The following is a 9,553-nucleotide window of genomic DNA, read 5'->3' as shown; positions in this document are numbered from 1 at the left end:
TATTTTACTGCTTGTTCTTAGAGTGTTTTTATCACCATTTTTACTCATTTTGAGTGTATTATTGGTTTTGATTTGAATTGCATTTAATCCTTTTAATCATTGGTTTGAAAGACTGCCGTGAATATTATTGTATGCAACAGTTGAAGTGCACCCGCAGTGACAATCCCCAGGCTGCTATCAGCAGATGAGCAACAGGTGTGGGATGCGGTTAGAAAAAGGAGATATAGCCAAGCAGCAAGACACAAGGGGGATAGGAGGGCCTAGAGAGGCGGACGGCGGTGCTGCGGACCAGGGAACGAGCCACCGGAGCCTGAAGCGCAGCGGCCAGTGTCCGAACGACGGGAATACTCCAGCCTGGGTCGGTAGCACTTTGCTTTGACAAAATACTAACAAAGCCAATGTCCCTCACATCGGCTTCATCTCTTCTTTTTAAGTGTTAATAAGCAAGAGTTCACGAGTATTAAAGGCACTTCTGCTTTGTCACCCTGTCTTCCTGGCCTACCAACCCAAGCAGATGTTCAGCAGAGTCTTTTATGGGTTATTAAGAACGACTAATGGAGTCTATGAGCGGGAAAGTGGGAGGATGAATTGGTCAATGTGGAAATGGATGATTTGGAGTCAGCTGATGTCATCAAGTCATTTCACCTGAGTGCCACTTCAGAGACACGCTTGTTATAGAAGAAAGGGCAGCCTGCACAGAGCTCATGTCTCTTTCTTTATTCTAGCAGTATTTTTTAATTAAATCATTTCATGTGGTCTGGATGAAATTAATGAATGAAGATTTAATCAATGAAGAAGACAATAAGAAGAAGAAGCATGGGGACAGAAATGCAGCAGCTGAACAGAAGGAGACTTTCTGTGCAGAGTTTTATCATTATACACCGCCGCAGCACATTTTCTCCTCAAAGCACAAATCAGTCCCTTTGTCCTCCCGTCTTCTTCTCTCTGACCTTTTCTCTCTGTTCTCTAGTCCTATTTCACTTTCCAGACTTACCTTTAGGCCTGATGTTTTACAGTATCTGACTTTTCAAGCCTTATCCTTCAGAAAACTTTGGCAAGTGTTCTTCGGATAAAACCACCTAATTATGTAGACTTTATTCATTATATGCAGGTATCTGTGTTAAGTTAACTTCAGTGTCTTCTGGACTGAATGTGAGTGAGTGGAGGAGAACAGCAGCACGTTCAATCATCCAATTAGCAGCTAGAAACATAAATAAAGGCTGGTCTACGCTAAAAGATGTTTAAACTCTCTACAGATGTTTAAATGTGAGAGACCCGAAACATGACGACCCATAATGATGGATTAGACTGTTTTATTCTTACAGTGTGTGGAGAGCAACAATATGATCAGCACACCACACACTAACAGTTTCCATTCATGAACAACCGGAGTCCAATACCAAGACTGGAAATCTCGCAAAATCTCCCACGGTTAAAACGTGACTTTAGGGTAAACTCCACACAGAAAGGCCCGCTTCAGTTTTGACATTTTGCAGGATAAACAGAGTTTTGGGTGTTTACGACGGATTAATTTCTATATTTCTGGTATTAAATAAATGATAAATAGACGAACAAACAAGAGGTTTTACACCCTCCCTTTGATCTGAAAAATGTACAGTCATGCCTCTGTTGTTATTTACTCACAAAACAGCAGATAAATGCACTGAGGGTATGAGACCTCATTGCTGAACTCAAAGAAGTTTTCCATCTCCTGCACAGCAAGAGGGCAGGGAAAAAAGAGGAGAAATGACTGATAGTTTACACGGGGAGGAGAGAGGAACTAAACAGAGGCATAATACAGAGAAAATGAGAAGGAGGATGAAAGTGTGAACAAACAATCCAGAAAACAGCCTCAGGCTCCCTCGTACTCATACATCAGCCGCTCCCCTCGGACGCTGACAAAGTTAAGCAGTTAATAAAGACAGAAATTACTGGTGTGCAGAGAAACCGGGGAGTGAGAGAGCAGAGAGTGGGGAGGAAAGCAACAGACGTAAGCGAGGGAACCAGAGAGGAGGAGGAGGAGGGAGAGGTGTACGCTGCAGCAGAAACCTGCTCTGTGACGCTGTTTATCTCCTTCATTCATTCATGTTCATTTGGCTCATTGGAAGACTCAAACCTCCTCAGACGCTCTTCATATGACTCTTTATGCTGACCTTGGAGACTTAATGATATAGACCGCTATGTATGACTACATGCACAAGCGCGCTTCACTCGGTGTATCACAGTGACCCTGAGTGATGAATGTGTACACATGGTAATTAGACTCATTATATTTCCTCCCACATGCTGCTCATACAGTCTCCCCCGCCTACACATATTGTATAACAAACTGTATGCTGTGTGAAATGAACACACCTCCTATCTCTGGTCATAAGTGTGAGCACTTTTGAATGAAATGTGCAATAATTGGACCTAACTGCAGGTGTCTTTTAATTATTCCTGCTCTCTCATCTGTGTGGGACTCAAGCTGCACGAACAGCACTGTGAGCAGGTGTGGAGATTAGAATGGGAAATGTTGGGGGTTGTATCCGAATGCAGTTATTGTAAGATGCTTTGGGGAAAAGGTAAACTAATGAATGGAGAGTAATCGGATCATTTAATTCAATACAAATGAATAATATTCACCAACACATTCTTTAGCTTTAAAGCTAAAATCTCCTTACTGCCAAGTCCACATGTCCTGCTGTTAGTACAGACAAACTGAACTAGCCTCTGACGCCTGCACTCGCCCATTAGCCCTCAATCATTTTTTGGGCCATTTGTGCCTTTATTGATTGTACAGCTGAAGAGAGAAGAGGGTGGGGGTTGACATGCAGCAAGCGGCCAAGGTCGGGAGTCGAGCCTGCGTCAAGGACTGTAGCTTCTGTATAAGGAGCATGCATGGGTTCGTTTCAGAAAGCGGGTTTAGTGAAAACCCTGGGTTTGTTAGCCCTGAAATGAGGGAAACCTCGGGCCAGCCGTTTCAGAAAGAGAGGTGACTTCAACTCTGAGTTACTTACTATGGTAACTGTGTCTGTGATCCTAACCTGGGAGCAGGTGTTCTTCGACTTCCTAATTCATTCAGCCTGTGTCGCACGTGAAGCCCACTTTTTGCGACAATGGCATGTCCATTTGTCGAGGACATTGTTGACGAGGGGGCTGCACTTCTCCACAGGGAGTTCAGCCCTCGTCGGGAGAGAACGTTAGGACCCCGTTAGATGTATTTTCATTTCCAAACCACTTTTTATTTGAGCTTTTTTCTTTACAGTCACAGCGATATTTCTCTTCTACAGCCGCACATCACCAATATCATTCCCTTCTGTTACTGCCATAGCTGCCAGCTCAGCGGAGAGACAGTAGCGACTCTGCCCAACCATCCGTGACTTTTACACAGGCAGTGAAGGTAACAGTCCCGTCTTGAACAGGCTGTGTAAAAGGGGCTGTTGACTCCAGCCGTGAAGTTGAACATTCAATGGTCCAGTCTTATTGGAAATGGTGTTCATTTAATCGTGCTGAAAACAGAAATATCCCACAAAGATATTCGCGACAGACAACTCGTGTTTAAATAGTTTGAAATGTTTATTGCAGCAGCAGAACATAGCTTGTGTTTGGCGTCTAGGCTCCGACATCATCGCTCCTTGCAGATTTATTTCACATGCAGAAATTTGAGGAGTGATGAGATGATGTCTTAAACCCCTCTAGTCGGAGCCTGCAGGTGGATGCTGGGTGGCTGAAAGTATGGGCAGCGGCGGCTATGACAGAGCAGAGGGAGAAATCTTGCAGCATAAATAGACCACCAAAGTGGGAGGAAGTTTTTGTGTGTGGGTTTAAATCCGTGTTTGAGTTACCAGCCTGAACTAGCTCGCAGGCGTCGCTCCATTTGGATTGTTGTTTTTTGAAATACTGTCTTTAACAGAGGTCACTGCTCCCGGCATCAAATAGTCCCACACCAAACCCCATACAGCCCGACACATGGGTCTGTGACTGACTGCGGGACGACTCTCAGTTAAAATCGCAGAGTGTTTCATCTATGTTCCCACAAGACTTAATAAAAATGATCCTGAGGCCGTTGATCGGTTTACAAAAAAGCCATTAGTAACAGCTCACTGAATAATCACAACAACATAAATAGTCACAGATGAATCAAATTAATGACTAAAACATATAAAGGAAAACTAAATGAAACAAGTGTTCTAATCAGTCACAGCTTAATCTAGGCATCTAGCGGACACTTAGTGACTGAATACACATAAATTACAGACAGTGAGCAACCGTAAAAAAAGACTGTATCAATTAAAGAGAACTGGACCGTTCGCACCAATAAAAAGAAGTACTTAACTGGGATTAATTTACACAATCATTGCAGCATCATAACGTGACATTATAAACAATATATCCAGCAATAAACATTTAGGTTACTGGTCTCTGGACGCACACACTCGAACCTGAACAGAAATGGCGGAGATCATATGAACTTATACACTTACAACTGTATCACTGATAACTGTGCCCGGCTACCGTCACTCTCTCTCTGACAAATGGTAGCATACACGACTGAGTCTGCTGCTGCGCCCCCTAGTGGCTTGGCTATCAACTGTCCTGCTGGATAATCTTCAGAACACAGAGAGAGTTGCGACATCGCAAAAGCACACTTTGACCTAATGCGGTCAGCCACATTTGATGGCTTTGACCTAGTTTTAGTATAGGAGGTGCTGGTAGGTGGATTTGTTACGGTAAGACAGAACCAGGGTAGCTCTTACTTCTGTTTCCTCTCTTTATGCTAAGCTAGGCTAACCGGCTGCTTACTCCTACTTTTTAGTGCACTTCGCCAAATGTCATACCGTCCTTCAGGAGTGCCATTGGCTCTCTGCTCGGCTTCTTCATAGTTCCTAATAACATTTGGTGAGGTCAGACGTCTCGGCAGCTTTGATGCCTCTCGATGGTCCCTGTGGGGATTTCAGCTCAGTCCGCTTTTCTTTGAAATTCACATCCCATCCGTACCAAATACAGCTCTGCATTTCAAAGTATGGAATTTCCCCTATCCACATATACAGGGACATGTAGCCATGATAAGCTGCCGCACAAACACACACAAACAAACACTGACACATATGCAGTTTAGTAGACTTGAGAGGATTTTCCACTGTTTACATTCACTCCCCTAAACTGAACTCTGACCAATACATGTCTGAGCTTGACCCTGACCCCAAACACACACACAGACACACACACACACACACAGGCTAATGTGATGATTAAAGAGGTGGCTGACCGTAAACCGGCTGAACTGTTTGTCATTAACGGTCCCTGAACAAACACTGCAGAGTCTCTGTGGACATATTTCTCCCAGAATGTGCTACTGTTTATCCACACAGCATGAGAGAGGAGATAAGGAACGATCCGACATCACAGAGGCCTTCAGGGAACCCAATGACGACAAATACAGTACATGTGGTTTAATTTATAATCAATCAGATAAACTCTGTTCCCAGCTCAGAGGTTTCTGTTTCCACTCTGATGCAGCCGTTTGAATTACCAGCAAGCTAGTTTATACATTGGTGTGTTTGTGCGCGTTCAAAGGCTTGTGCTAACATGAAGAACAGGCACTCTTAAAAGACGGAATTAATCTCTTGTTTTGGTCCAAAAACATCGTCAGGCTGTGGCTCCGTAGTAGAGTCGATCATCTCTCAATCGGAACGGACGAGCATTTTAAAATGCAGACTCACTGGCCCTCGTGTTTGAGACACTCAACCAGGAGAAAGTCTCAGATTATGAGATGGTCACTTCATGTAGCAGCATCTGCCAGTGCAAAAGCACTTTGAGCAGTCGCAAGACCAGAACAGTGCTTTGTATGTGCCGTCCATTTACCATACTCAGTCAAATTACACTTAAGTCAAGACAACACAAAAGCTGCTTTTTAGACCAAGAGATGACCCTGATGATGTCACCGCGGTTTGTCTCTGCTGGGATCCCATTTAACTGCGTTACTACTCGACATAAAAACATTACAGAAAATAGGAGACGACACGTGGTAACTTTGGTGGATGATCTAAAATTTTCAGTCTCTGAAAATTGATTCTTAAACTCTAATAGGAGGCAGAAACAGTCACTGTATGCAAGATTAGCTAATGTATTCTTTAAGAAAAAAACGTGTTTCATTTACTTGAACTTCATTAGTAATTAAGTTATTAGTAGGTGCAGGAAAAGGACCACGGCTCTCTCACTTAGCTCTCACACCTGTGCCTCCCTAATGCAATTACCTGTGCGTACACATATAAGACTGCCTAACGTCTTCTCTCCTGTTTGTCTGCCAAACCCCATTCAACCTCATTCGACCCTCTCTCATCCCACCCAACCTTGAACCTCTAGCATTAATAAACTACTTTTTCACCATACAGTGGTGTGGCTTTGTTAGTGATGTGTATTTTAACACCAGACTCGACTCTCTGTATAAGATGGAGCATTTTTTGTCTCAAACAAGTTGGTTAAAGTCAAACACAATGATTTGTGTTGGGCGGTAATGTGTTGCTAACAGAAGTGTGATTACAGTTCTCAGCAATGAGTAGTTGAAGGGATTTGGACTTAATTAGTTAATATACCACTAATATTTTACTACATTTACATCTTTAGGATCAGCTTGGTTGGTCTCTTTTCTGTAGTTTCATTGGTTGATAGGTTTGTTGTCTTTGTGCAAGGGCACAGACAGGTCAGTGATGTGTTAGCGTGAAGTCAACACAGTCACTTAGAACCTCTTAACAACACATAACACTGTGCTAGCTCATAATGTGCTAACGCTCAACTCCAAGTGCTCAACATATAAAGTGAGAAGTAAATAAGTGTCTTATTACATCTGCATCTCAAATTGCTCTACTCTGCCTCTGATTGGCTAGTACTTGTTCCCTTTGTAAGATTGTGTTTCTCGTTAGCTCAGCTGGTAGATATGTAGCATGAGCTTAGCTGAGTCCTTTCCAAAGAGACTCCGGTTTTGACTCCAATTTGAGGTTCAGCAGAGTTTGTTCCTCTACTGACAAAGATTTGTCTCGTCTTCTCGACAGTCGACTCTCATCTGTGTGAGAGGAATGGCTTATCAGCTGGGCTGAAGAATTTACCCTCCTCGAGTGCTAAGCTAAGCTCGGCTAACTGTTATCATAACTTGCACCTTGTATTCATGCTGTCCGATGAGATGCCACACTGCAGCTTTTCTTGAGCTACCACTGTATCTTCAACTCAACATCCCACTGTCTACACAAAAGACAAAGGTTGCAACTGAAATGTCAGGGACAGAAGCAACAACAAGGATAATATGAGCTGTTGCAAAGCCTGAGCTGGATGTTTCCTCTTCTCTTCTCTACAGGCCGTCATTTAGGTATTCACTGGCCATGTCAATCAATGTTTTTATGCGTCATGTTGTCTCTTCATTTCACTCTCACTAATTCAAATTCAGTGCATGTGTGGAAAAAAATAAAGTGCGGCTCATCTCGACAGACGGGAATGTTAAAGACACAGGGACAGTTAGTTGGACAGAATGATATGCTGCAGCGGGGAGGAGAACTGGAGGAGCAGGAGAAGCTGCACTTTGCTGGCAAATGGGCTGACAAGTCGTTAGTGGTTAAGGAAGTCTGAGCCAAGTGTGGAAGAAATCAGCATCCATCTCTGTCTGCTTCTATTGCTGCGACATATATTAAGACTTAATGAGCCATCAGTCATCTGCATTCCGTATCAGCCGCTCGGCCTGCAGTACCAGTGCTGCTAAGGGACACTTCAGATGTGTCTGATGGCTCTTCAGGGATCTCTAGACTCTAGACACAGACGATGGGAAAAGTTCAGCAACAACACAATCCAAGTGTTACAAATGAAGACGTACAACTGCAGTTTTAGGTCTACAGTTCAAACAACTTCACAGAGCACTCAGCCGGCTCGTAAAAGCAGATTTTCCCTCTTGAAGTCTCAAAGGATTTGGTCTTGGACAACTCTGGGGCATGAAAAACATCTAAAAACAACACTTTCTTTGTATATTTTGCCATTAAGAAGCATCACAAGGAAAAAAAAAAAGAAGTTGTTCCAGTAAACCAAACAAGTCTCTTGTTTCAACTTAAAGTAGGTCCCTCTCTCTCTCTTATTTTCTCCTCCTTGTCGAGCATTGGTTGTTCCTGGGATCTTATCTTATTCCAGATGTTTGGATCTTCATCCTCCGGGAGGTTCAGCCTCTCCTCTCCTCTCCTCTCTCTCTCCTTTGTGTGTTTCTTTTCTCCTGCCTGTTGGAATGCTGCTTTATGTGTCAAAGGTTTCAGTGGTCTGAAGATTGTGTCAACCTACGAGACAAGGGAGCTCGGTGTGTCAGATCCCCTGGCAGTCTAGGCCTATAGCAGCATAACTATAGGCTGGTCTAAGCCTGAGCCAGCCCTAACTATAAGCTTTAAGCCTTCTCTTAAAAGACGAAAGGGTCTCTGCCTCCCGGACCCTGACTGGTAGATTATTCCAAAGGTTTCAGAAAGAGAGGTTTTCTTCAGGAAACTCAGAGTTTCGCTGTCTCCTCCCTCTAGGCTATAAAATCCTCATTCGACTTCCTCATTCATTCAGCCCCTATCACGTGCGTGTTTGAGCTGTTACCAAAAAAAAAAGTTTGTCTGTGTGACATTGAAGAAAAGTTTTGGCGAACATGGCTTGCCCATTTGTTGATGATATAGTTGACGAGGGGGTTGCAATTCTCCACAGGGAGTTAAACCCTCGTTGGGACAGGATTTTGAGACCGCGATTAGATGCCTTTTCATTTCCTGACCACTTTTTATTTGAGTGTTACCGTTTTTCTTTACGGTCACTGCGTTATTTGCACCAATATCACCCACCGTAGACTTGCACTTACATCCGAGCAAATTCTTTGTGTTGCCTTACGATTTTTTTGTAATGGAAGTTTTCTTTATAAAATTGGGGATGCGGAGCACCTCAGCAAAGCCACTGTCTGCAGGGCAGTGAGGAAAGTGTGTCTGGCTGACACATGTTTTTGTTTTATTTTCAGTTTTTTAACATTCCTACCTTATTCAGATCAGACATACTTTAAAGAATTAGTTATACTTCCAACTGCTCAGCTATTGTTCATATGTTTGACCTTTGACCCATTTACACAGTGCTTCTCAGATGAGGCCTGGGTCGTTTTCTACTTTCTGAAGCGCTGAAGAGTACTCCTATCTCTATAAAATGCCTGTGTATTTACTCCTTTCTTTATCATTGTCATGAGGCTCTCTTTCGTTGCTTCTCTGTGATGATCTGACCGCTTTGCAAAAGTCTTTTATAGTTATAATAAAATAATAAAAAAAGACAAATCTGTGTCAAAGTCATCATTTGTAGATTTTCCTCCACCACTGCAGAGAGCACTCAAATAAGACAAATGAGTCACATTTTATTTGGTACTCTTTAATTCCTACAAATACAAATGCAGCCATTAATTATTGGAACAATAAACAAACATAAAATTACACAATTCACCTGTGACTATGCACCCACCTCTAACTTGTGTTGCAATATTTTAATCTCCAGCGCTGTCTTTTGATTCTGGAGGTCCAGGTACAATTCTTTT

This window comes from Semicossyphus pulcher, unplaced genomic scaffold (genome assembly GCF_022749685.1).
Source record: "Semicossyphus pulcher isolate SPU_LCO1_2020_fin unplaced genomic scaffold, fSemPul1.0.p SCAF_17, whole genome shotgun sequence".
In the NCBI taxonomy this organism is placed as follows: Eukaryota; Metazoa; Chordata; class Actinopteri; order Labriformes; family Labridae; genus Semicossyphus; species Semicossyphus pulcher.
Note: the sequence above shows the minus strand (reverse complement) of the source record.